This window comes from Coregonus lavaretus (genome assembly GCF_964263955.1).
Source record: "Coregonus lavaretus genome assembly, chromosome: 18".
Taxonomy (NCBI): Eukaryota; Metazoa; Chordata; class Actinopteri; order Salmoniformes; family Salmonidae; genus Coregonus; species Coregonus lavaretus.
In genome coordinates this window covers 47802512-47824237 of record NC_140005.1, presented here as the reverse complement: position 1 = coordinate 47824237, position 21726 = coordinate 47802512, and positions in this window count along the sequence as shown.

Below are 21726 nucleotides of genomic sequence, written 5' to 3'. Positions count from 1 at the left end.
CCTTGATGACAGCTTTCCACACTATTGGCATTCTCTCAACCAGCTTCTCCTGAAACGTGATATTACGAACTGGCCATGACTGAACCAGCAGACTCGGACCAGCTCCGCAACGCCATCTCCTCCCAAGGAGCCACCATTGGAAGGTTGCTTCGTAGTCACATGGAAGGGTTCCAGACATTGGCTGAACGCCATGACTGAGCGTTTAACACATTGCTGGAGCAATTCCGCGGGTTGTCTGTTAGGCAGCCTAACATGACGGTAAACTCCCAGCCCCTCAGTAACCCGGGTGTTAGCAGCGCAGCCTTCCCGGCCACCCCGGTTTCCCGAGAACCCTGCTTACCTCCCCCGGAATGCTTCACTGAAGAGTCGGGAACCTGTCGAGCATTTCTCGCTCAGTGTTCGCTCATCATAGAGCTGCAGCCCTCCTCCTTCCCCTCGGACCGCTCTAAGATAGCGTACCTCATCACGCTCATGTCCGGGAGGGCTCATGCCTGGGCTACGGCAGTGTGGGAACAACAGTCGGCCTTATGCTTCAGTCTGGAGGAGTTAATGCAGGAGGTAAAGAAGATTTTCGATGCTCCATTGTCCAGGAGAGAAGCTGCCTGGAAGTTACTCAAGCTTCGGCAAGAATCCCGCAATGTGGCAGACTATGCAGTGGATTTCCGCCCGTTGGCAGCTGAGTGTGCCTGGAACCCGGATGCGCCGTTCGACACATTCCTGCACGGAGTATCGGAGAAAGTTAAGGATGAGCTTGCAGCCCGAGAATCTCGACTCACTCATCGCCTTGACCATTCGGATTGATGGACGACTACGGAAACGAAGGAAGGAGAGGAAGTCCGATTCCACCTCGCCTCCGAGGCATCCCGGAAGTCCCCGACAGCTCCATTGCCGAGAGAACCCGAGACTACCCGAGTATTGCGGGCCTACTGGTAATTTTGTGTCCACCTGTCCACTAAAAGACCAGGCTCACCGGTAGGAGCGAGTACTCTGGTGGGCCATACGGATAACTTGTCCTCTCCCCTTACTCGCACCCCCTTTCATGCCATCGTGCTGTGGGGGAACCAGTCGAAATCTCTCCGGGTACTCATCGACTCTGGGGCCGATGAGAGCTTTATTGACGCCACACTGGCGTCCGAGCTGGGCATCCCCACTCAGCCCCTCTCCATTCCCGTGGATGTTAGAATGCTGGATGGTGGCTCTATAGGCCAGTTCACCCACAATGCCACCCCCATCAACCTACGAGTATCAGGGAACCACAACGAGACAATCCAATTCCTTCTAATTAAGTCTCCTCAGATTCCCATGGTGTTGGGTTTCTCTTGGCTCCAGCGACACAACCCCTTTATTGACTGGTCTACTGGTGCCATCATGGGCTGGACAAAACCCTGAGCCTGTGCATCGACTACCAGGGCCTCAACGACATCACGGTGAAGAACTGCTACACGCTACCACTCATCTCCTCGGCCTTCGGGCCGCTCCAGGGGGCCAACGTGTTCTCCAAGATGGACCTACGGAATGCCTACCACCTGGTGTGAATACGGGAGGGGGACGAGTGGAAGACTGCATTCAACACGGCCAGCGGTCACTACGAGTATCTGGTCAGGCCATTTGGCCTTACCAATGCTCCAGCTGTGTTCCAGGACCTGTTTAATGATGTTCTCTGCGACATGTTGAACCGGTTTGTCTTCGTCTACCTCGACGACATCCTCGTCTTCTCCCTCTCCACCAAAGAACACAAGCTCCACGTCCGACAGGTCCTCCAACGCCTCCTGGAGAACCACCTTTTTGTGAATGTGGAGAAATGTGAATTCCATCGCTCCACCATCCCCTTTCTCGGCTACATCATCGCTGCAGGGAGTGTACAGATGGATCCCGAGAAGGTGAGAGCGGTGGTGGATTGGCCCCAGCCTACGTAAAGAGTGAGGCTGCAACATTTCCTGGGATTCGCCAACTTTTACCGGCGCTTTATCCAGGGTTACAGCACCCTGGCTTCCCCCCTGTCTGCATTCACCTCTTCCAATGTTCCATTCACATGGTCCCCAGCTGCTGACTGGGCATTCCGGGACCTCAAACACCGTTTCACCACTGCTCCCATCTTGGTTCATCCTGACCCGTCCCGTCAGTTCTTAGTGGAGGCCGATGCTTCAGATGTCGGAGTGTGGGTGATCCTTTCCCAGTGTTCGGCCCTGGACCTCAAGATACATCCCTGTGCCTTCTCCCATTGCCTCAACACCACAGAGAGGTGTGGGGAATCATGATTTTCTCGCGGTGACGATGGCGTTGGTGGAGTGGAGGGACTGGCTGGAGGGGGTGGAACATCTGTGTTCTCTGTTTGTCTGTTGCCAGTTCATTTTGTTTCTTCAAGCCTACCAGCGGTTTTCCCCTTGCTCCTGTCTTTCTCAAGTTCTTGTTTTCTAGTTTTCCCGGTTTTGACCATTTTGCCTGCCCTGACCCTGAGCCTGCCTGCCGTTCTGTTCCTTATCACACCACCCTGGATTATTGACATCTGCCTGCCCTGACCCTGAGACTGCCTGCCATTCTGTACCGTTTGGACTGTGATCTGGACTACTGAACTCTGCCTGCCCTTGACCTGTCGTTTGCCTGCCCCCTGTTTTTTGTAACACACTTTTGTTACTTCTACACTGTCTGCATCTGGGTCTTCTCCTGAAATGTGATAAACATTCTTAGTAGATTTTCCATTAAAATATGTTTTTGCTTCTCCTGTTAAAGTTTGTAGAACAGAACTAACCAATGTGTAATGTAAACTACTGCACGCCATGTCTGATTCATAAGTAACACTACCTTTCTCCATTCCTTCTGTGTCCCTCTCCCAGTCAATTTCTCAAATCATCTCATCCAGATGTGTATACTTCAAGTTCGATTTAGCTATAACATTCTTAGTAGGTTTTCCACTAAAATACTTTTTTGCTTCTCCTGCTATAGTTTGTAGAACAGAACGAACCAATGCGTAATGTAAACTACCGCTCGCCATGTCTGATTCATATAAGGAACGAACCCTAATACACACATCTCTTACAAAATGGCTGTTTCTCAACCAAGGACCATCTCATACTCATATAAAGCCCAGCTCAGCCCAGTTTCAAAACGATAGGTGGTCATTGGATCAAGATACAGTCAATCAAGTGAACACCGCCCGCCTCATTGGTGCGTAATCATGTAATTTATTGGTGTGCTGAAATAGCTTTTGTTTAGCCTATACATAATGCAGAATGATGAAAAAAAGTTTGGTTGCGTTCTTCAGTATCTGAGGATCGCAGAAAAACCGAACTTGACTGGGTGAAACAAGCTGTAGCGTTTATATTATGTTTAAATTTTTTGTTGCAAGTTGAAAGAGTCGGAATTCAGGCGAAACACTGTATACAACATGGATCGTGTTAGGATATAAAAATCTCCACCGGATGGAACGAGTCGGCTCTGGTTACCGTGTTCCGCAGCGGACTACAAGAGGATGTACAGATGGAGTTAGCCTGCCATGATGACAACCTGTCACTCGACCAGCTCATCAGCATGGCGATCCGGTTGGAAAACCTCCTGCGGTCCAGACGAAGACCTGCACGGAATCCGGAGCATATGGCTACACCTGCTCCGTGGCCAGAGCCGATGGAGGTGTGCTCTGCACGTTTGCCCGAAGCAGAGCGTAGGAGAAGGAGGAATCTGGGCCACTGCTCTTATGGTGGAAAAAAGGGTAATTTCTCCCCGACCTGCCCTTTATCCACTAATAGGCTAGGAGGTGACAAGGCAGGGAATCCCACTGCTCCAACCCAGGCAGAGGAGAGGCAGGAAGAAAAGACCCACATCATTCCTCCGTTCTGTATCATCGCGCCAGTGGTGTGGGACGTGGATGCCGACAGACAGTAGGCCCTGCGCACGGAACCCGCACCTGCACAGTGCCCGGAGAACCGTGCCTACGTGCCCACAGGTGTGCGGGACCACCTCCTTTCCTGGGCGCACACGGCGCCTGTGTCGGATAATCCTGAGATAGGCCGTACCCTTGCCTGCCTGACTGAGAATAACTAGTGGCCCACCTTGGCTAGGGACGTCCAGGTTTATGTCTCTTCCTGCTCCATTTGTGCCCAGTCTAAGACACCCAGACACCTCCCTCATGGAAAGCTCCTTCCTCTGCCGGTTCCACAACGACCCTGGTTTCACCTCTCGGTGGACTTTGTCACTGACCTTCCCCCTCCCAGGGGAACACCACCGTTCTCGTCATTGTGGACCGGTTTTCCAAAGCTTGTCAACTCCTTCCTCTGCCTGGGCTCCCGTTGGCCATGCAAACCGCAGAGGCTCTTTTTACGCATGTCTGCCGGCACTACGGGATCCCGGAGGATATTGTGTCAGACTGTGGTCCTCAGTTCACCTCACGCGTATGGAAAGTGTTCATGGAATTCCTGGGGGTCATGGTCAGTCTCACCTCCGGGTACCGTCCTCAAGCTAATGGTCAGGTGGAGAGGGTCAATCAGGAAGTGGGCAGGTTCCTGAGGTGTTAATGTCAGGACCGGCCGGGGGAGTGGGCGTATTTTCTACCTTGGGCTGAGCATGTGGATAATTGTGGGGCTGTTTAAAGTCTTGAGGAGGGTTAATGAGGTAATGTACTGATTGCAACTCCCTGCTGATTACTGCATTAACCCACATTTTCATGTCTCTCCTCAGGCCAGTGGTGCCTGGTCCCCTTGCTGAGGCTGGCCCCAGTGACGCACCGCCTCCTCCTCTGGACATCAAGGGAGGTCCAGCGTACTCGGTCCGTGAAGTCCTGGATTCGAGGCGTCGGGCGGGGTGTCTCCAGTACCTCATCGACGGGGCGGGGTACGGCCCAGAGGAGCGGTGCTGGGATCCAGCGGTTAACATCCTGGAAGCTTCCCTGACCAGGGATTTTCACCATTGGCGCCCTGACTGACCCGCACCGCGTCCCTGTGGTCATCCCAGAGGCCGGTGTCATCTCGCTGCTGGGGGTGTCATGGATCCCCCCGGTACTGCTGCTCATTCCGTTCACCAGTTCCGTAGGTCTACGTCACCGGCTTTCTAGGCGTCACTGACATGGAACATTACCACCAACCCCAGACTGTCTTGTCTCATTATACAACGTGACACTTGCTAGCAACATTTTCAGATATTACACATTTCTAATATTGTCAAAAGGTTGTTTTCATTTAAAGTTAAAGTGTACTGTTAGCTAACGTTACGTGTATGATCTGTGTGTAGTTATATTATTCGTATCTCAGAGCCATTCACATTGCTAGTTATAGCCTAATGTTAGCTAGCTAACATTGAACCTGGTTGGTTAGCTATCTGTAGATTCATGCAGAGTAGTAACATTATGAGTTGGGATTATGGTTCATTGTTTAGCTAGCTAGCTACATGTCTAAACAAAAGACTCCACTACTTTGCAAGTAACCATTTCAATAGAATGTTCATGGTGTCACTGCCACAACTGTCGATGGACGTAGCTGGTAAATTCGCTCTGGCTATCTATACCGATATCAGAGCACTCTCGTCTGAGTGTGCCAGAGCGCAGAATAACTGACACATTTATGAACGCTCAACACCTGTTGAATATGGCCGGTGTCAGTAAACATTGGCGTAATTAAATTGTTGCCAGCTGCACAGTTGCAGTCACCAATGGTCTGGATAACATAAAAACAGCCTAACCAGCTCTGCTAGGGCGAGTAAAATGGTTAGAGTGAGCTGTTCTCTCATTTTTGTCTGGAAGTAGTTAGCAAGCAAGCCAACGTTAGCCAGGTGGGTGCTTGACTGCTGTTGTTAGGTCAGAACGCTCGGATCAACCCTACTCCTCGGCCAGAGATTCCAGTGTGCGCTCTGAACACTCCGAGAGCGAAATGCACTGAATTTTCTAATGGACAATCTGACAACACTCTGAGTTTACCAACGGCTAGAGCGCACTCTGAGCACACTCTGGCCTCCAGATTAAATTTACGAACACACCCGTCGTATAAACCAGCCTTTAGTCTTGAAATCTTTGGTTGTTTAGTACATCGCCTCACATGTGAATCCTTAAAGAGATGGGTGGATCTTTAGAGGGTGTGAACGATGCTGAATGGGTGTAGACAAAGAAGAGCTCTCCAGTTGGTAAACCAAAATATTCAATGGCCATTTTCTCAAAAGTGAGGTTGCAAGTTTATCAAATTTCAAAGCAGAATTACATTCCAATTGTTCCTCAACTGTAGTGTTTGATATACCATTTTCTATATCTGAGTCTCTACTTTTATCCAATGTAAAAAACACAGTTTCAAATGTTGCTACGTATGACCGAATCGAGCTTGTCGTTCACATATTTGGCCCGGCAAAGCGATTTTATGCGCTGACTGAATGGAAGCTGATAATTATGAGTTTTTTACTCCGCTGGTCTCAGCTGTCTGAGACCAAGTCAAAACCGACACTGAGACAAGACCAAGACACTCAATATGGGGACACTGGTAGCTACCACAGCCTGGTCAGCTCTAGCCTTTAGTTATTGTCAGATAGGGAAATGAGGTGGCTATTATTACTATCTATCAGCTGTTGTTTGTACAGAAATGTTTTGTAGTCTTTGTTTTGTCCCGGTTCAGAAGTAAATTAACTTGGCTAGCTTTCGCCAGTTAATGTACCTTTAGAGAGAGAGAGCTGGCCAACAGTTGGCTAATGTTAGCTATTATTTTTGCCTCAATCACACTAGACCTAAATCAAACGATGAAACAATCAGCCAAAACGAATTAAGATTGATATTCTGAAAAATGTTCTGTGCAATGTGAGTTTTTTTTGTCAGTATGGCAATGTAACGCTATTATTATTGAATTACCTTTGATCTTGTTCAGTCTTAGTAATCACTTAAACATATTTAATAATGATCTCTTACCTAGCTTGTTGACTCTTACCTAGCTTGATTTTTACTTACTTTTTGTTCTAAATGGAAATGGCATATTAGAATGTGTAAAAATGCGGGAAATGAGCTTTAGATGCCCAAATAAATTATTGGGGAGGACCCCTAGAACCCCCGCCAGGTTATGTCCCCCCACCCCGCAACAAAACTGTGTTTTGCTATAGGCTATTCTGGTCTCCGATGACACAATGACATGTAACTGAACTTGCTCATTTTACTGACTTTTGACAGAAAATGCAGGGTATTGGGAGCTTCGACCAGTGCCATGTTAAAACATTATATTGTTGCCGATCCTCACAGGGGGTCCATCGGGGGTCCATATTTACAGAACATCTTTATATTGAGTGAGTTTTGTTATTTTACTGCACCAGTGCCATGGGCTCCCATCCTATGGGTAGAAAAGGCAATAGTATACAGTGACTTCCGAAAGTATTAATTCCCCTTGACTTATTCCACATTTTGTTGCGTTACAGCCTGAATTCAAAATGGATTAAATCGATTTTTTCTCACCCATCTACACACAATCCCCATAATGACAAAGTGAAAACATGTTTTTAGAAATCTTTGCAAATATATTGAAAATGAAATACAGAAATATCTCATTTACAGAAGTATTCAAACAACCCCTGAATCAATTCATGTTAGAATAACCTTTGGCAGCGATTACAGCCGTGAGTCTTTCTTGGTAAGTCTCTAAGATCTAAAATATATTTAATCAATTTTGTATTGTTATTTTACTGCTGATCATTTCTGGAGTATTCATCAATTTTTTATTTAACACTTATTTTTCTTAACTGTATTGTTGGTTAAGGGCTTGTAAGTAAGCATTTCACTGTAAGGTCTACACATGTTGTATTCGGTGCATGTGACAAATAAAATAAAATAAAATTTGAAGAGCTTTGCACACCTGGATTGTACAATATTTGCAATTTATTATTTTATAAACTCTTCAAACTTTGTCAAATTGGTTGTTTATGATTGCTATACAACCATTTTCAATTATTTCCATAGGTTTTCAAGCAGATTTAAGTCAAAACTGTAACTCGGCCACTCAGGAACATTCACTGTCTTCTTGGTAAGTAACTACAGTGTATATTTGGCCTTGTGTTTTAGGTTATTGTCCTGCTGAAAGGTGAATTAATCTCCCAGTGTCTGGAGGAAAGCAGACTGAACAAGGTTTTCATCTAGGATTTTGCCTTGTGCTTAGTTACATTCCGTATCTTTTTTATCCTGAAAAACTCATCAGTCCTTAACGATTACAAGCATACCCATTACTTTGCCACATTTTTTTGCATTATTACTTTAGTGCCTTGTTGAAAACAGGATGCATGTTTTGGAATATTTTTTATTTTGTACAGGCTTCCTTCTTTTCACTCTGTCAATTAGGTTAGTATTGTGGAGTAACTACAATGTTGTTGATCCATCCTCAGTTTTCATCTATCAAAGCCTGTTATGATGAGTTTCTGGTATTGAGAAGTTCAAGATGCAAGAATTTACTTAGACATTCTGTGGAGATTTTATACCAAGTATTTATTGGATGACGAGCTCGTGGGTTCATCTAACAAATGGACATGGCTTTGCCCTTCTTCAGTTGAACTAACTTGTACAAAGGAAACACTCTACCTTATATACCTTCTATTACCCTCTTCCTGGCATACATCTGGTAAGTCTCCATGGGCACTCCCTGTCTTTGATGTTCATCACTCTTTACCCCAAGTCACTATCCTGCCCATCACTCATGCTATCCTAAACATCACTAATCTACCTTGACATAAGGAATGTAGACTTCATGACCCCAAACCACTTATCTCGTAACTCTACCTCTGCCCTCACAATACTACGACATGACATCATTACAATCCATTTTTTTATTTTTTATTTTGTGGTAAGTGACATGACTTAACCCCAACAACACACATACAACTTTATATAAAATACAATATTTTTCAATCAGTAGTACATATATCTCTGACTAGATCCTAAACTATGCTAGATAACTGAGAATTGATCCCTTCAACCTTTCATACCTGAATCCAACTTGATTCTCCATTTATTTAATCAACAAAGATTCTCAGTCATCTATCTTATGTGATATGAAGCCCCTCAAACCTCTATAAACTCAGTCTGAGTAAAAGATAAACACATAATTAACTACTACATATTCATGCTAATAATCTATGTAGTCAAAACCTTATTATATATATATATATATATATATATATATATATATATATATATATATATATATATATATACGTTTTTTCCCTGGTCACAAGAGGCTCTATCTAATCCACTGAGATATTCATCTGTCCACATCTATGATCCTGTAAACCTTAAATTCCATGTTATACATTTTCACCTTAACATTCCTTGTCCTCAATCAACATTATCAATGGAATCTTAACTGGAACAAGATGACAAAAAAATAAGAATTAGTCCTCGCCCTCCTTGTATTAACATTAACTGATACATCTTTAACTGTACTCACATGCATGTTAGTAATCGTTTGTACAGATCTTAAAATCCATCCCCCCAAAATTTGAAAACAACACCCCATAAATATTGCTACAATAATTACTATGGCCACTAGAGGACCTGGAATGCTTGCCATCCATGTTCCTATGGAATTACCACTAAAAAAACTTTGAAAAGACTTAAACAGCATTCAAATTACCATATCCTCCTAATCTTACTATTATAGCATCCACTGCTATGTGATTATCAATTACACTTTCTAATGATTAACATCTCAGACCCAATTCTTAAAAACCCATGATTGTTAAAATATAAAATTTTCAACTCCGACTTTGCTCTCCTATTATTCCTGATATGACATACACATTATAACACTCTATTATCACTCCCTGTTAAATCATTACATCCCTACACTATTCCTGCTTTAATAATACAACCAAATTCAGATCATGTGAAAATATCATAACCCCATGATAATAGCCAATTAAGTACTTGCCTATCAACATAAATATTTACCACTCTAAACATCCATATCAATATCACCCAATACTTCAAATCTATATCATTACTAATATGTTAATACTTTAACCCAATTAATCAACATATTCATGATTTCATTCACAATCCTCACCTTAATTTTCCATTACAACTTTCAAAATGTATACTTATATTATCATACATTATAAACATTCATAATTCAATTATGACTTTCCTCATCCTGATAACAAATACAGATCATTATCTCAATGCATTACTAATACTATTAATTTAGCAGTGTATATACCTACTACCCAAATTATCAAATTTAGATAAATCCATTTTTTTTTATCAACAAGCAACCCCTTTATTCCTCCCGGCACTTAAATCTTCTGGCGTCTCTTCATTATGTTCTTCAGACAGCTTCATAGTTCAAAATGACTTGCCCATGACAATGTCACAACTACAATGTCTCATTCGATTCACCACCAACTCCACAACCTCAATGTAATTTCCATTTGCCAACCATTACACCAACAACATGAGAAATGTTGCATTTGAACAGATCGTTCTCCATTCTCACTCAATGGTGAACTCCTTTCCCACTCCTTCGATATAAAAACATGAAAAAATCCTTTGATATCTTCGATTAGTTGTTGTAGACCAGTTGCGTGTAGAAGTGATATTTTACAAAAACGTCTTCAACGCCTCTGATATTCATCTTCAGCCGGTTCATAATTTGTTACTTTTATTTATATATAGGTACACACCATTCTATACCAAATTATCCCTTATTATGCATCAAGATACCATCTGTATTTACCTCACTAGAAGACAAAAACACAACAGTTTAATTGATTTCATTTCTAAACCAATAGCTCCATATAAACATTCAACATATGACAAATTATTATGCTTTAACAATTATTATTAATAACAATTCCTAATATACTTCCCAATTTCTATTAGATAAACCTTTTAAATACATATAACCGAATGGAATGACAGCCAGTTGATTCCTGAAAAATCTGGAAAATCTTGAAATTATTGGAGGTCTATAGCTCTGTTTCTCCACTGTGGTAATAAGCCATAACCCACATCTCATCAGTTTCATTCCTCAAACATCGTCCTCCATCACCTGATAATTGTCATCAACAGTATCCTCATCTCTAATCGTCAGTTTCCTTGTAGCCATCTGTTGCAGTGGTTGACCTGATACCTGTTCAATCTCCCCTCTATCCATTCCTCCGTTGGTGTAGACTGTGTGATGATGCATGAACCTTCTTCCTTCACTAGTTCTATGATCATGCAGAGTCCTTCTCCATTTATCACCATCTCTCTGTGGATTGTGTCCTTCTATCAGCGTACCAATATTCCCTGCTTCCAAAAACACACAAACAAAACAAAACAAAACAATGCTCCGCCGAAGCGGTGCCATCTTCCTCCTCTGCGTTAGAGACGTCCTACAATGGTAAATATAGATCTAGGACACTCTCTCTCTTACTTGCCCCACTATCAAGGTAGCCATCAACACCTATTACAAACGTTCCCACTTGGGTGTTGTCCATCTCTGACTTCCTTAATCCTTGCCCCACCACATAGTCTCCAAGTCGCAGAAAATGTCCAGATTCTCCTGGTAGGTCTGGCAGACAATCCTTCACCATTTCGAAATAAATCTTCATAACATTGTTAGTTGAGACACAGCATGCTACTTCATCCTTTCTTCTTATCATTCCCGATAAGCCTTTTAGATTAGGAAGTGCACATACTTTCAGCTTGTTGCAGTCCACTCATGTCATAGAAAGGCCTCCTCTAAATTCTGCCTTATACCACAAACACATTATACCATAACATATTACTTACTACTGCTCATATACTTAATACAATATGCAAATGTACCAATAAATCCACATACCATCCATACTACCCCCTTTTTTGAACACATGAGTCACAATGTGATTCATGCTTTCAAAAACAAAACACCAACATTGTTTATTAAATCATAATAAAAATTAAATTAAAATGACAACATTTGATTATACCTTTACTTACTTCTATTCCGTAAAGTAATCCAAGATTAGTACAATTAACTAGCAACAGGTATCCCTCATTTAGGATAGCTCCCTCTCTCTATAGTTATTTTATGGTTCAAATCATATATATCATTACCAAATTATAATTTACTTCACAATTATCCGTATCATAACTAACCCCCCAATTCAGCATGCCTCTAGGATTTACAGTGCGGGTGATCAAGTCACACTATAAAGCCAGGACAGATTGCAGAGGTCATTGAAAACATTCAATGAAATGTTCCATCCCAAAGTATACTAATCATTACCAATATTGAAAACATTTCATAAATGTTGTGTATCCCAAATGTACATTAAATCCTCATGACAGTTAATGTCATAAGAAATCATGTATACCGAAAACTCAGACAAAAAATAAAAAACGTCATAAAATTCACTGTGTGTGCTCCTTTAAGACATATCACCCTTGACACTCAAAATAACAACCCTTTATAAACATCATACTAGGTGTGTTGTGTTTTATATGAAAAGCCCATTTGAAAAAAAAAACCAAAAAAACATGGTCAGGACTTATTTAATTTGGTAGCTCCCTATGACAACCTTATAATAAGACTACTTCATTTTACTAACTAACCCTGGGAAATATTCCAATTAGATAAATAAATCCCCTTTCTCCTGGAATAGAAAGTATACATGTCGTTAACATATAATCAGCAATCCAAAGATAGTAATTACACACAAAACCTGCTACATACAGTGGGGGAAAAAAGTATTTAGTCAGCCACCAATTGTGCAAGTTCTCCCACTTAAAAAGATGAGAGAGGCCTGTAATTTTCATCATAGGTACACGTCAACTATGACAGACAAAATGAGGAAAACAAAATCAGAAAATCACATTGTAGGATTTTTTATGAATTTATTTGCAAATTATGGTGGAAAATAAGTATTTGGTCAATAACAAAAGTTTCTCAATACTTTGTTATATACCCTTTGTTGGCAATGACATAGGTCAAACGTTTTCTGTAAGTCTTCACAAGGTTTTCACACACTGTTGCTGGTATTTTGGCCCATTCCTCCATGCAGATCTCCTCTAGAGCAGTGATGTTTTGGGGCTGTCGCTGGGCAACACGGTCTTTCAACTCCCTCCAAAGATTTTCTATGGGGTCAAAATCTGGAGACTGGCTAGGCCACTCCAGGACCTTGAAATGTTTCTTACGAAGCCACTCCGTTGCCCGTGCGGTGTGTTTGGGATCATTGTCATGCTGAAAGACCCAGCCACGTTTCATCTTTAATGCCCTTGCTGATGGAAGGAGGTTTTCACTCAAAATCTCACGATACATGGCCCCATTCATTCTTTCCTTTACACGGATCAGTCGTCCTGGTCCCTTTGCAGAAAAACAGCCCCAAAGCATGATGTTTCCACCCCCATGCTTCACAGTAGGTATGGTGTTCTTTGGATGCAACTCAGCATTCTTTGTCCTCCAAACACGACGAGTTGAGTTTTTACCAAAAAGTTTTATTTTGGTTTCATCTGACCATATGACATTCTCCCAATCCTCTTCTGGATCATCCAAATGCACTCTAGCAAACTTCAGACGGGCCTGGACATGTACTGGCTTAAGCAGGGGGACACGTCTGGCACTGTAGGATTTGAGTCCCTGGCGGCGTAGTGTGTTACTGATGGTAGGCTTTGTTACTTTGGTCCCAGCTCTCTGCAGGTCATTCACTAGGTCCCCCCGTGTGGTTCTGGGATTTTTGCTCACCGTTCTTGTGATCATTTTGACCCCACGGGGTGAGATCTTGCGTGGAGCCCCAGATCGAGGGAGATTATCAGTGGTCTTGTATGTCTTCCATTTCCTAATAATTGCTCCCACAGTTGATTTTTTCAAACCAAGCTGCTTCCCTATTGCAGATTCAGTCTTCCCAGCCTGGTGCAGGTCTACAATTTTGTTTCTGGTGTCCTTTGACAGCTCTTTGGTCTAGGCCATAGTGGAGTTTGGAGTGTGACTGTTTGAGGTTGTGGACTGGTGTCTTTTATACTGATAACAAGTTCAAACAGGTGCCATTAATACAGGTAATGAGTGGAGGACAGAGGAGCCTCTTAAATAAGAAGTTACAGGTCTGTGAGAGCCAGAAATCTTGCTTGTTTGTAGGTGACCAAATACTTATTTTCCACCATAATTTGCAAATAAATTCATTAAAAATCCTACAATGTGATTTTCTGGATTTTTTGTCCTCAATTTGTCTGTCATAGTTGACATGTACCTATGATGAAAATTACAGGCCTCTCTCATCTTTTTAAGTGGGAGAACTTGCACAATTGGTGGCTGACTAAATACTTTTTTCCCCCACTGTATATCCACAGTCCTATCTCATCAATAATCCTTTGTATCAAACTAATTCCTCATAACTACTCCATAAAAAGATTATACAAGAAATTTCACAATATTAAAACCACTCCAATATCTTCAAGTATACAATGATTATGTTTAATTGATTACCCTTCAGATCATATCCTCTTTAATTCTCACAATAATGATTAAACCCCAAATCTGCTTCTTATTATCCAATATCAAATGATCCATTATCTTTTACATAATCAACAACAAACGAAAATCCATGTCCTTTGCCATTGTTCCTGTCACCCCTGTAAATGTCATATTTCATTCATTAGCCAATACCATCACTTACTTTGTTTAAGACTTGATATTTAAAAAATTGTTTGCTACGTTGTCTCCTACTCTCCCCTTATCATAATGCTATAGTAGACTTCCATCAATCCTGGAAGAAAAAAAACGCCCCCTCACAAGACACTGGATAATACCATGTTTATTAAGTTAACTACACCTTCTACTATAAACCTATAACCCCTTTCTAGTAATTTAATCATCGCAAACTGTTTCATTTATGTTTTAAATTATAAACCTATTGTTTCATAATCCAAAACCCACAAAAAGATATCTACTTAATCCATCAGGCCAACAGCAACAACTATCGCCCATCGTTCAACGTACTATAAACAGATTATCATTATCAGAAGTAATGAACCGTCATCATAACTCACCGCTGTTTAAACAAACTATATAATGTAATAATAAGAATTATCAATTATCAAATATTGTTCCTTATTCAACTATCTAGACATGTTATTCATTAGTAAATCGTCTCCACAAAGCAATACTACCTAATATTATATTCTCATTCACCTAAATATAAATAATTACTTCTATTAAACAATCCAATTCAACATCAAGTCAACCTGTCTCATCATCCAATTAACTTACTTACTTTTTAAACCCTCTATAATATCTATCATACTCTACCGCTAGCTTTCCTTATAACGGTACCTCAACAGATGACAAATTACTGTGAAGTTATAGTCAAAACAAATAAAACATCCAATTCAAAGCTATGCAACTTTAATTACTATGTTATACTATTTACTATGTGTCGGTAAGACAATCCCTTTCACAAAATGTTTATCAAGTCACCTATTAATCTATGTCAATATCTTCAATGTAAAAGTTTTGCATTCTATCCCTCTCTGGGTTTGAACCAGGGACCCTCTACACATATCGACAACATTCACCATCGAAACACCATACAAATCCGCAACAAAAGCAACTACTTCCAGTTCAGAGAGCAAGTGACGTCACCTAATGAAATCCGCACTAGCTCTCACCGCTAACTAGCTAGCCATTTCACACCGATAACATTCAACCCCCTATGACTTCCTACTCCACAGCAACCACTGATCCTTGTACACGTAACTTAACCCATTATGTCCCTTACAGCACTCTAAAGTTTCAGCGATACCCAGTTGCTAACACCCGCAGACAAAAACATGGAAACTCTTCCATTTTTTACTAGCAGACCAAATAACACACTCTCAAACAGCGTTTTACATTAATCATACGGTTTAAAAACTAACGTAACAACATTAACCATCCTAAATTGCTCTAGTAACGTCATGTATGTTCAGTTTATTTATTTCGATAGATACTGTACCTTTAAAGAAAGTGGCAACCTACTGACCATTTATTCATGAGTTGCAAACATTTATAACAGCATATAATAACCTCAAATACGCAATACATAGTAAGAACAAAATTGTATTTAATAGAAGGATACATTGGGAAAACGATTTTAATTGCAGTGACTCATATATGTAGCCTATCATCATTGGTACATTGAGTAGCCTAGCTAATTCAGATAAACAGCGGGTGTTTTTTCTACCCTTTTTAGCATTACAAGTCAGAAGAGAAATTGACAACAGATTAACTATTTAAAATACAACATAGGGTCTCATGGTCCCTTTCTGTGTCTTCATCCATTTCTTTCTTGTTAAACATTTTCCTTTCCTGGAGTCTGAGACCTTACGGGAATCTGTGGGAGAGAAGAGGAATTTGTGACATTTAGCTACTCTAGCTACACATAACTCTACTATCATCATTATCATGATTTATACCATTTAGGCTTATCTAGTTATGATATCCACTGCTAGCTAATAATAATAATAGCTAGTGTATAACATTACTTGCTAACACTAAAAGCTAGCTATGACAGATGAAAGGGGTTAGCTAGTTTCACATTTTTTGCTAATAGACTAGCTAGCTAGATAATAAGTTAGTCTTAAAATTGGAAGCACTAGTGTGCTGACAAAGGATGCTAGCTAGCTAGCTAACTTACCTGCTGCCTAGCTAGAGATGGTACCTGAGTTCAAAGGTTAGATAAATAGCTAGCTAGAGTGATAATCCCAAAAAAGATAGCTAAACAAATTGCATGGAAATTCTGTCATGTCAATGTTAGCTAGCTAGCTGGCAGCTAATGTTTGCTAGCTAACTAGCGAAGCTAACTAGACAGAAAACATGATCTACTTAGCTAGCTAGCTAGCGATATCACGCCAAAGATTATCTCATACTAAATCGTCTAGCAAAATGTCTATGTTGAAAAATACGTTTTAGGTTTTACCTAACCCTAGGTAGCTAGCTAACATTTCCTAGCTATCTAGGTAGGACAGAGGTGCTCGCAAACATTAGCTACCTAGCTAAATCATCCAGCAGACCTTCTGTATCCTAAAGTGAATCAAATGTGACCAGTTTCAGAAAGCTAGGCATATGTCGCACATCACTACTTCACAGGAGAAGCATTTAAACATATTTTTATTTCTGTTAAATACTTATTTTGGCAGAAATGCCTTCTGGAACATGTAAACTGGACATGCCAGGAGATGAGTTTGGATTGGTATGCCATGTATCATGCTTCTGTCTACAACATGAGCTGCTCAGTGTGTGCTGATAATCCTTTCTACCACAGCGTTTTTGAAAGATAGACCGTTAGCCATCGAGAACTGCAAAAGTTTTGCTACTTTCCTCAACAACATTGATGCCCAGAATTTAGCTGGGGCTATCGACAGATCAGTTGGAAAAGGTTGTGATGGGCTACTTTCTGCACACACCACGGTCAGTGACCTGACACGACGCGGGCTAAACAAGATGTAGCTACAAACAAAACGGAGTTAAATGGTTCCAGTCTGCCGTGAAGCATTCATCCATGTATACAGGTAAGAATCTAAGTACATTTTCAGATATTATAAGTTTCTAATTTTGTCAGAAAGCCTAAACAAAAGACAGATGATTACATGACCTATCAAGTTAGCCAGGTGTGTCAGGAGGTGATTACAGCCATCTATTGTATTTCATGAACATGTGTACATGTCTAGACAATATGACCCATCCACTTAGTTATATGTGGCTGGGGGTGGTTATAGCATTTATTTCACATGATCCATCAATTTAGACAAGCGTCATCTAATAATTATTTAAAAAATATTAATAATATTTGGACACTTTCTGTTTTTGATATTGATGCTATGCAAGTAACTATTTCACTCTGCCGTTTATACCTTCTACTTTATATCCTGTGCATGTGACAAATAAACGTAGATTTGATTTTATATAGTGTGTGTTTACCAGAGACGGTAATGTGAAGAACAACATGACCTGCACCAAAGTCAGATTAGGATATAGGCCAAGGTAATGTATTTTTGTAGGCCTATTGTAGGCTACAACTTTTACCACTTTTAGTCTTGAAATATTTGTTTGTTTACTACACTACTTGCTCTGTTTAGCACATGGATTCTTAAAGATATGGGTGGGGCTTAAGAGTGTGTGAACAATGCTGAATGGGTGTAGACAAAGAAGAGCTCTCCAATAGTTGTACCAAAACATTCAAGGGCCATTTTCTCAAAAGTGGTGTTACAAGTTTATCAACTTTCAAAGCAGAATTACTTTCCCATTGTTCCTCAACTGTAGTGTATGATATAAAATGTTCTAGCTCTGAGTCTGTACTTTTATCCAATGTAAAAAAAAAACTAAAAAACTTTAAAATGTTGCTTCAAAGCACCGAATCCAGGTGGTGGGTCACAAATTGCATAGAAAATGTACCCTCTCTGCTCTGTCAAAATGTTTATCTTGGGAACAACATTTATTTTGCGCTATCTCTTCTGTCTGGCCTTTGCACACTTCTCATAGCCACGTCCATCCTGATTTTTCACGATGCACTGTCACATGATGTCAGTGTCAACACAACATTCTGGGCACGTTCCAGGTCATCATTTCAAGCACGTTTTACGGATGGGCAGATCTCACAAAGTCGGGGGAATTTCTCAGAAACCAACGAACCACACCAATAATATGTCTTGAGATCTTCAGATGAGGCTTTCATTCCTGGAATAAGTGTACCAATGCATCATCAGGGTTTTGAAATGTGGGGCAAGACACATCATTGGAGTTGACCATTGCTCTGAAAACCAACCATTTCTGTTCCTGGGACAGAGCAACAATGTATCACACCCAAAATTGAGAAACTGTGCAACAACTGAACATGCGAAATGGTTAATTGCTGGAGGTAAATAGTGGCTCACTATTTGTAGGGCACTGACTGGCTATCACACTATTTTGACCAATTTGTTATAACCCATTTATTAATGGTTTGTAATGCATTTAAAAATGACAAAATAACAGTTAATAGCATCATTACAAACCTTTTATAAACCCTTTACAAATGGAATCTTATTGTAAAGTGTTACCGAAATTCACTGCTCGACTGAGGGACCTTTCTAAATGCACTGTAATTGTATGTGTGGGGTACAGAGATAAGGTAGTCATTCAAAAATCAACAGAGTTAGTCCATGCAACTTATTAAGTACATTTTTACTCGTGTTCTTATTTAGGCTTGCCATAACAAAGGAGTTTAATACTTAGACTTCATATATTTCAGCTTAATTCATTCATACACATTTCTAAAAACATAATTCAATTTTGACATCATGGGGTATTGTGTGTAGGCCAGTGACAACAATTCTCATTTTAATACATTTTAAATTCAGGCTGTAACACAACAAAATGTGGAAAAAGTCAAGGGGAGTGAGTACTTTCTTAAGGCACTGTAGATCGGAAATAATAGATGTATACAATATTGAGGGTTGTCTCAAAATTCAATGTGGAAACATTTACAAAACATGAACCATATTTTACATCACAGCCTAGGGCTGGGAGTTGATTAAAAAAAGAGTGCATTCCAGATTTCTAACAGTCTTGAGAATCGGAATGAAGTCCTTCACAAGGAAGGTAACACTTTAGATGGGAAAAGTACATTCCAAAAAGTCAGGGATTTAAGGGACCTTGAACAACAGAAGTTAATTTCTAATGATAATAATTATACCTTAACTTCTTGTTTTGAAAGAAATAACAAGAAAAACATTCACTACTTACAGTGCTTTCGGAAAGTATTCAGACCCCTTGACTTTTTCCACATTTTGTTACGTTACAGCCTTATTCTAAAATTGATTAAATAAATGAAAAAAAACTCAGCAATCTACACACAATAACCCAGAATGACAAAGCAAAAACACGTTTTTAGAACATTTTGAAATCATTTGAAAAATACAGAAATACCATATTTACATACGACCCTTTGCAATAATACTCAAAATTGAGCTCAGGTGCATCCTGTTTCCATTGATCATCCTTGAGATGTTTCTACAACTTGATTGGAGTCCACCTCTGGTATATTCAATTGATTGGACATGATTTGGAAAGGCACACACATGTCTATATATGGTCCCACAGTTGACAGTGCATGTCAGAGCAAAAACCAAGCCATGAGGTCGAAGGAATTGTCCGTAGAGCTCTGAGACAGGATTGTGTCGAGGCACAGATCTGGGGATGGGTACCAAAAAATGTCCCGAAGAACACCGTGGCCTCTATCATTCATAAATGGAAGAAGTTTGGAACCACCAAGACTCTTCATAGAGCTGGCCGTCCGGCCAAACTGAGCAATCGGGGGAGAAGGGACTTGTCAGGGAGGTAACCAAGAACCCGATGGTCACTCTGACAGAGCTCTAGAGGTGCTCTGTAGAGATGGGAGAACCTTCCAGAAGGACAACCATCTCTGCAGCACTCCACCAAAAGCATTTATGGTAGAGTGGCCAGACAGAAGCCACTCCTCAGTTCAAGGCATATGACAGCCCGCTTGCCAAGCGTCACGACTGGAGGAAACCTGGCACCATCCCTACGGTGAAGCATGGTGGTGGCAGCATCATGTTGTGGGGATGTTTTCAGCGGCAGGGACGGAGACTAGTCAGGATCGAGGCAAAGATGAAAACCTGCACCAGAGTTCTCAGCACCTCAGACTGGGGTGAAGGTTCACCTTCCAACAAGACAACGACCCTAAGCACACAGCCAAGAAAACGCAGGAATGGCTTTGGGACAAGTCTCTGAATGTCCTTGAGTGGCCCACCCAGAGCCCGGACTTGAAACCCGATCGAACATCTCTGGAGAGACCTGAAAATAGCTGTGCTGCAACTCTCCCCATCCAACCTGACAGAGCTTGAGAGGATCTGCAGAGAAGAATGTGAGAAACTTCCCAAATACAGGGGTGCCAAGTTGTAGCATCATACCCAAGAAGACTTGAGGCTGTAATCGCCACTAAAGGTGCTTCAACAAAGTACTGAGTAAAGGGTCTGAATACGTATGTAAATTACTTATGTATACTGAATACTTATGTAAATTTGTTTAATTTGCAAAATTTTCTAAAAATCTGTTTTTGCTTTGACATTATAGGGTATTGCGTGTAGATTGATGATGGATATTTTTTTTTTAAATACATTTTTGAATAAGGCTGTAACGTAACAATATGTGGAAAGATTCAAAGGGTCTGAATACTTTCCGAAGGCACTGTATTTGGGTGTCACAACGTATCCAAGTAAAGCCTATTCCCAGGTTTCTGATCAAACTAAATTAGCCTATACCAATCATGAAAAGTATCCTGTACTCAACAGATAATGAACAACAACTTATTATCTATTCAAGAAAGCATAGAAAAGCTAGTCTCACTGCCTTCATAATAGGACAAGAGAAACAACCCGGGAATTCCACACAGAGAAAAAAATTCTGTATCCCATCTGACTTGAGTCGAGAGCCTAAAACGACAAGAGTCAGTATCTGAATCAACCGAATCATCCCAACGCACCAATCAGGCGTCTCTAGAACAAGAGCAGCTTAATTTGCTCTATATCTATCTCCGTCACAGATCACGAGAGCGCAGGCGAGTGGGCGTCTGTCGGGCCTCGCCATTGTGCCTTGTGAGAAGACAGTAGAGAAGAAAGGAGAGGGTTGGAGGGATGAGTGGAGAGCAAGGGAAGGGAAGGAGAGGGGAAAGGAAAGAGAGCGTGGAGCTTGCCGAGTGTGTGGAGCATGCGAAGTGCGCCGTACCGTGCACCCAGCTGGGCCTTTGGCCTAGATTCAATCAGATCAAGCGTTAACTGGTGATAGCCAGTTCAGA